Genomic DNA, 8,392 nt, shown 5'->3' on the forward strand with positions numbered 1-8,392 from the left:
AACATACTGTTGTACAAGTCCTGTGAATATGAACATTCTATCTCTGGTCGTTCAAGTTGTTCTGTTTTTCCTAAACATCAGTGTAGATTACTGAGGATGTTCGGTTTAGTAGGTAAACATCGATGGATGACAGAAGCAAGTTAACAGTTAAATAAAAAAAAAATCGTATATTTCGCACATGAAAAGAAGTAACAAATGTGACAAACAGAAGCAGGAGTTAGAGACAACAGAAACTCGTGGAGTAATGTGGGGGTGATACTAGAGCAGGTTAGTTGGGGCGTTGGAAAAAAATATTGTCGTGAAGCAACGTCTACGGTTATGAAGCAGTCACGAAATGAAAACGGACCTCAAGTTTTCCTAACGTCAGTGTCTCTCTGGAAATTTAATTAGAAAAGTAAGGGGAAGTCAGAGATCAGTTACAACAGCCAGTTCCCAGTACTGCGTACTGGTTGGGTTCCTTTGTGGAATATCAAAGGAACAGCGCGTTGGCGAGCGCTTTCTAAAAGAGACCGCGCTATAACATCGCGTCGGGAACGTGTCCTGCCCTGCGGAATGCGAAAAGGGACGAGTTGAGCGGCTGCCGGAGTGGCCACAGAGAGCTGTTATTGTTCCGTTTCACGGTACTGGAATCACCGACTCCTCTTTCCGCCGACGAGATTCCGCGAAGCTCGTTGTGTGCGATCGCTGTTAGTCCTCTATTGTCCACTGCTGCTTCCTCGCACAGTAACCGATACGAACTGAATTGCTGGCCTTATGAACAGCTAACAAAGACAAGCTGCGCTCCGGAAACCGTAAACGCGGAAAGCTGTGGTGCTGCTTTCTACAAACGTGTCTGCAAAATTACTCAAACCTATGAAGTCTGTTTACGAGACAACAAGAGAAGTGTTTTACAGCATTTGATAACGTTTGCGTACTGCTGTAATGTGTACTGGAACTTAGGCTTTGAGGAAAAAACAGCTGGAGGACAGTTTTCTTGAAACAGAGCGTTATTCCAAAACGCCCCGCACGAGCGGTGGACCTCGACGCGGTGGAGCGAGTGTGCCTCGGAGAGGTCAGGCAAACATCTGCTTCCTGAAAAGCGACAGTAGCGTTTTTTTCCAGAGTTACGGGGGCAGCCGTCTGGATAATTAAATGATCTGGCCTTGTAGCATTAACAAACATGGCCTAGCTGTGTTGGTACTGCGGAAGACTGAAAGCAAGGGGAAACCGTGTCCGTTTTCCCGGTGACGTGAAGCTCTGTTATACCGGGTGTTTACAATTACAAAATGGTTCAAATGGCTCTGAGCACTATGGGACTTAACATCTGAGGTCATCAGCCCCTAGAACTTAGAACTACTTAAACCTAACTAAACTAAGGACATCACACACATCCATGCCCGAGGCAGGATTCGAACCTGCGACCGTAGCAGTCGCGCGGTTACGGAATGAAGCGCCTAGAACCGCTCGGCCACCGCGGCCGGCTTTATAATTACACTTTCCTTATTTAACACGTTATAACACGGAAGCATATTACCTTACGAGTACCAAATTTGGTAGCATTAATGTCAAGAACATGGGGAAGAGAAATAATGCATAATGAAATTCAATAGAATCACTTTTAATGTGCTGCTACGGTACATCTTACCATTAAATACCGGTCCATTACTGCTACTAAAGGAGCTCAATATGGTGCCCATCAGTGTCCAGAAGTGTCTGAAAGCGCAGGATTGCCTTATGAACAGCAGAACGAAGCATGACCCAGCTATATTGCTTACCTCTCTTGATATGTTGTGCTTCAGATCAGCAGATGTCTGAATGTTTCCCTGGTAAACCCTGTCCTCCAGGTAGCCCCACAACCAGAAATCACAGGGAGATCAGGTATCGTGCCGGCCAAGCATTTAGAAACGATCGGCTGATAATTCGATCGTATCCGAATGTGTTTCGGAGAAGCAGATGAACTTCACGAGCGATTTGTAGTGGGGCCCCATGTTGCGTGAAAACTGAGTCTCTCTCCTGTAGGGCGGGTATGACATGCTGGCGAAGCATATCGCAGTAGCGCGGACCGGTCACATAGCAAGTCTTTCGTCTTTGAGCGCCAACCTGTTCAAAAAAGAATGGGCCCCTGATGAACGTGGCCGTGAAGTCACACCATACGATGACACGTTCACCATACAGAGAAACTTCATGCACAGTGACTGGAGGTGAAGATTCCCACGCTTGCCAATTCTGGGTGTTCACCTCACCCGTCAGAGAAAAATGAGCTTCGTCTGTTCTTGTATGGTCCAGCACCACCCTCGTCAACATTAATCCTTGCGAGAAAGTGGAGAGCAAAGTAAACACGTGGTTGTGCACCCTGCGGTAGAAGCTGCTGTACGATATGGAGCCGGCCGGTGTGGCCGAGCGGTTCTAGGCGCTTCAGTCTGGAACCGCGCGACCGCTACGGTCGCAGGTTCGAATCCTGCCTCGGGCATGGATGTGTGTGATCTCCTTAGGTTAGTTAGGTTTAAGTAGTTCTAAGTTCTAGGGGACTGATGACCTCCGATGTTGAGTCCCATAGTGCTCAGAGCCATTTGAACGATATGGAACTTGTACGGATACCATTTGAGAATGGTTCGAAGCACCTTCCGTACAGTGGACCATGGGATGTTAAACTGTCGTGACACAGCACGCGCACTGTACGACGATCGGGAATTGTGAGCAGCGTTGTCTGCCATAGCAACAGCGATTTCATCAACCACCTGTGGTGCAGCCGATCGTCGGCCATTTCCCGCAGTTTCCAGTTGATTCCAACTTAATCATGCTCCGCCCAGCAGGTGGAGAAAGAGGACCCTTCCGTAATCTATAATATTACTTGAAAATACAGCTCTTCGGTTGCACAGGTAAAAAATTTTCAACTTTACCTAGGTTTCAACTGCTCTAAGGCAACCTTCATCAGAAGTAAAAAATTTCCGTAATCCTTTCAGCTGGCAATATTCTCGAAGTGCCGCTGCATCATTGCTGTTGTTTTGATAATACAGCTTCACCAATAATACCCTGATCCTTTTGTCCTGCACTGCGGCAGGTCATTATGACTGATCACTGCACCTGGCGGCCATAGTTGGAACTGCACAATGGCTCTGTGACACATGGAAATCTTGGACTCTGGACATTAATGCTACCATGTTTGGTGCTATAGACGAATGTTGAAAATTAGGTGGACTGGTAAGGTAAGGAATGAGGAGGTTCTACGCAGAATCGGAGAGGAAAGGAATATGTGGAAAACACTGATAAGGAGAAGGGACAGGATGATAGGACATCTGGTAAGACATGAGGGAATGACTTCCATGGTACTAGAGGGAGCTGTAGAGGGCAAAAACTGTAGAGGAAGACAGAGACTGGAATACGTCAAGCAAATAATTGAGGACGTAGGTTGCAAGTGCTACTCTGAGATGAAGAGGTTAGCACAGGAAGGGAATTCGTGGCGGGCTGCATCAAACCAGTCAGTAGACTGATGAAAAAAATAAAAAAAATAAAATAAAAAAATAAAAAAAATGTTTGGTACTCGTACGGTAATTAGTTTCAGTGTTATAACGTGTTAAATAGGGAAAGTTTAATTACAGCCGCTCTGTACGTTGAGTTTGAGATCGAGTGGGTAGAGCGGATAACTAATAAAGAGATGCTGTTTTTGTTTTGGTTTAAAGTTGGAAGACTGGTCTGAGCTAGCTCTTCACGCTAGTCAACACCGTGCATGTATCGTCATTTTTGCGTAGCTACTGCTAGTAACAGGTCTGACAGCCCCGCTTTGTCACAAAACACACCGTCCCTGTATCCATCTGTTTCATTAGACTTCGAAGGAGGGATGTGTTGTGTGAAAAGGAGATACGCGAGCGACACGTTTGTCGGCAGCAGACTTGCGCTAAACTGTTTCTTAGGCTCCTGCTGACATTCGTCGTAATGAAGGAGAGGTCCCGGTGACATATCAACACGGTCGCCAAAGAATCTCAGGGGTCTGCAATGAAATGATCGCGTGGCATTATTGGACGGGTTGAATTCAGTGGCTAAATCCAATTTGCTGCACAATTTTTTTTCATACTACTTGATTTTTGAGTTTTGAAAAAAATCAATATTTTTATTGATTTGGAGTTTTTGGTCATCGCGTAACGTACTCATAAAAATGTTTTGAGTCAAAATTTTTTTACATTAACAGAGGGGTAGCATTTTTTCGTTTCGACCATTCTGATCTCCTTAAGAAAATTGAAGTATAGCGACCTTTTTTAAAACGATATAAATACAAAAAGTGTAAATAAAGTTAAAAAATTCTGCATTTATAATGCGTGACAAGAATTTAGCGTAAAATACTATTACTACGACATTATGCACTGTTTGGCTCAGTACGAAGGAAAAATGAATAAACCACGACTTGATACGTCTGAAAAACGTATTCTTTGTTTTCACTTTACATATCACATCACACTTCCAGTCTCCGCTGCGCCCTCACGGGGAGGCCGTCGGCTGCTAGTGTAGCTGGCCACGCGCAACAAAAGTGAATCTTTTCTGGCCGCCAGGCGTCGTGCTGTCATCAGTCTTCGGGCTTCCGCGTCGCGTTAGAGATGGTAAGCTGGAGGGACGTTATCACTAGAGTGTATGTATGTATCGTGGTAAGCCCGCCCGGTTCGCTCTAACGCACGGCTTTCCGGGCGGGAAGGAGCGCCTGGTCCCCAGCACGAATCCGCCCGGCGGACTTGTGCCGAGGCACGGAGAGCCGGCCAGTCTGTTAGGCGGTTTTCCATTTGTCTCGGCGAATGCGGGCTGGTTCCCCTTATTCCGCCTCAGCTACACTACGTCGGCGATTGCTGCGCCAACAAGTTCTCCACGCACGTGTACACCACCATTACTCTACCAAGCGAACATAGGGGTTACACTCGTCTGGTGGGAGACGTTCCCTGGGGGTCCACCGGGGGCCGAACCGCACAATAACCCTGAAAGAGTAGCTCGGTGTGGGGCGGCGGAGGGGTGAAGAGGACTGCGGTAGTCGTCGTGGGGTTGTGGACCACTGAGGCTGCGGCGGGGGCGGTGCCTCTCCGTCGTTTCTAGGCCCCGGATGACATACAATACAGTACATACAATGTATCGTGGTATGAATAAAGTTATGTAAACTAACTAGACCATGTTCGAATATTGATAAACTGTTCACCCTAAGAACCTCACAACCCTCTGCAACCCATCCTGGACCAGAAACCTTTATAAATATTTTCTTTCCGATTCGTGATAGAGTTCACCATGAAAGTAAATCCTCATGTCTGAAAATTGCAAAAAATATAAATTATAGTTACATTTAATAATTTGCGTTGATTTCGGACATATATACACATTTGGCACTTATAGATACAGGATTATGGATGTTCGTACAGATTATGCATATATACACACATATTCATATAAAATTAATGTTTCAATTAAATTTTTGCAGCGTATGTATCTATCTACTGATATAAAACTAACTATATTTACGCCGACCGAAGTGGCTGTGCGGTTCTAGGCGCTACAGTTTGGAGCCGAGCGACCGCTACGGTCGCAGGTTCGAATCCTGCCTCGGGCATGGATGTGTGTGATGTCCTTAAGTTAGTTAGGTTTAATTAATTCTAAGTTCTAGGCGACTGATGACTTCACAAGTTAAGTCGCATAGTGCTCAGAGCCATTTGTACCATAACTATATTTACCTTTTTATAAAACATCGAAATGTCCCATCAATTTTAAACATTTTTGGCTCAAACCTTCGTTGTTACTGCATTCCGTGACAAACAACATTCCACGTATGGATCTGAAATAATACTGATTTTTTTGTTTCAAACTAAAAAATCAAGGAGTATGAAAAAAATTTTGTTTACAAATTGATTTTACCCACTGAATTTAGCACGCCAAGATATGTCATGAAGCAAATTCTCAGCCCACTTCGCATTTTTTTACGACCGGGTTGAAATTTCGCCGATACCTCCACTTAATGCTGAGATCATTTCCAGCATTCTGCTTCACAGAGCGATCTACCTGAAATTCTGTTTATTACACATGCCATCGACACTTCTCTGTGGCTTTTATACAGCATTTAATAACCCGGCATTTCGGTTCACAGCTATGAACGTTGAGCCGCTGCTCTCCTGGCCCCTACAAGTGTTCCATGTATGAAACGTCCCCTTTGAAAAATTATACAAGACTGTGCTTAAACTGACACACAATATTTTTTAGCGCAACGCAATCTGACTTTCAGAAATCCCTACAAAGGAATGGCCCTGACTAACATTAACCTGTACCTTTCACAAATCACTTACCTCACCAAAAATCTTCGTTACTCGAACTACTGCAATACAGCGAGCGCCACTACTGCCAGCTAAATAAAAGATTCAAACTACTGAAGGCACTAACTACTGATAGGCATAGTTAGCAAATAAAAGATTTTAATAGAGAACAAACAATGTATTTACCTTAATAATCATAATATATATGCCATCCAGTCTTACAAATTTCAAATCTCCGCCATTTCTCTCCCCACATCCACCACTGCTGGCGGCTCACCTCCTACTGCGCAACGCTATGCGCTGTTAACATCCAGCTGCCCAACACTACAATGGCAGACAACAATGCAAACTAGCCACAGACTGCACACAGCACAGCCAGTGATTTTCATACAGAGCGCTACGTAACGTTGCCAATAAGAAAGCATAAACAGCCTACTTACACATGCGAACATTATGTTTCTTAATCATGTCTTTCAAGCTGTTTATTTCTCAGCGATCCCTTGCTCCTCATAGTTCCATCTGCTTCTGCGATAATTTTGATCCTGGCATTAGACCGTCTATAACCTTCGAACGTTATTTTATGTCTCGAACTGTCCTACACTGCATTAGCAAAGGCGCCGTTATTTGTGGCCCATCCTACAGAAAGTGTCCACTCACCTTGTGATAAATTTCTTCTTCTGCAATTCGGTCTCTTTCTGTTAAAAACGAATGATGTTCCTCTATTGGAAAAATTGTAGAGAACCAATAGCGTTATACGAATCCAACGGGTATAATAAGTATTTATGGGTATCAGGTTAACTGAGCGAAAGGTAGTTTCTGAGTGAAAACTTCCATATAGTGCCACTTATTTCACACAAAATACGGCCAATTACGTGATAATATTAAGTTCTAGCTTGAACACTCACACGCCATCGTTGTCACTCGTAATACTCAGCATATGGGAACCAACCAAAATCATTACCAAAAGGATTAACAAACAGACTGTCTGGGATAGAGTACTGGCTCAAACGTTACACAGCTGGACCACTATGAATGTTCCGTTTGTGTTCACGCCTTGTATAATATTCCACGTGCATTTTGATTATTGTAAAGTCATAGTTTACATATTAAAACGGTGTCTGACGTCTTCTTCTTTGTCACACGTTCTCAACCATTTTGCAGCAATTCACGGTCACGTTTTAACCATTATTCCGTAAAATTTTCTCATCTCTTCAGAGCTTCTAATATCCACGTCTGAACATGATCATGACTGAGATTTTAACTGCACTTGAGCTTCAAAAAGCAATTCTCTTAGCCAACAAAATCCGCGAGAACGTACTGTTCTCTGATTGGCTGATACCAATTGGCTGATACCAATCCCAAATTACATCTACATCTACACCTACATGGTTACTCTGCAATTCACACTTAAGTGCCTGGCAGAGGGTTCATCGAACCATTTTCATACTACATCTCTACCATTCCACTCTCGAATGGCGCGTGGGAAAAAGGAAGACCTAAATCTGTTCGAGCTCTGATTTCTCTTATTTTATTATGATGATCCTCCCTACATAGGTGGGTGTCAACAAAATATTTTCGTATTCGGAAGAGAAAGTTGGTAACTGTAATTTCTTAAATAGATCTCGCCGCAAAGAAAACCGCCTTTGTTTCAGTGACTGCCACCCCAACTCGCATTCATACCAGTGACTCTCTCATCCCCATTGCGCGATAACACGAAACGAGCTGCCATTCTTTGCACTTTTCCGATGTCCTCCGTCAATCCTACCTGGTAAGGATCCCACGCCACGCAGCAACATTCCAGCTGAGGACGGACAAGTGTAATGTAGGCTGTCTCTTTAGTGGGTTTGTCGCATCTTCTATGTGTTCTGCAACAAAGCGCAGTCCTTGTTTCGCCTTCCCCACAATATTATCTATGTGGTCTTTCCAGTTTAAGTAGCTCGTAATTGTAATTGGTAGGTATTTAGAAGAATTGACAGCCCTTAGATTTGTGCGATTTATCGTATACCCAAAATTTATCGGATTTCTTTTAGTAACCATGTGGATGACCTCGCACTTTCCTTTGTTTAGTGCCAATTGCCACTTTTCGCACCATACAGAAATTCTCTCTAGAACATTTTGTAATTGGAATTGATCGTCTGATG

The sequence above is a fragment of the Schistocerca cancellata genome, chromosome 8 (genome assembly GCF_023864275.1).
Source record: "Schistocerca cancellata isolate TAMUIC-IGC-003103 chromosome 8, iqSchCanc2.1, whole genome shotgun sequence".
Lineage (NCBI taxonomy): Eukaryota > Metazoa > Arthropoda > Insecta > Orthoptera > Acrididae > Schistocerca > Schistocerca cancellata.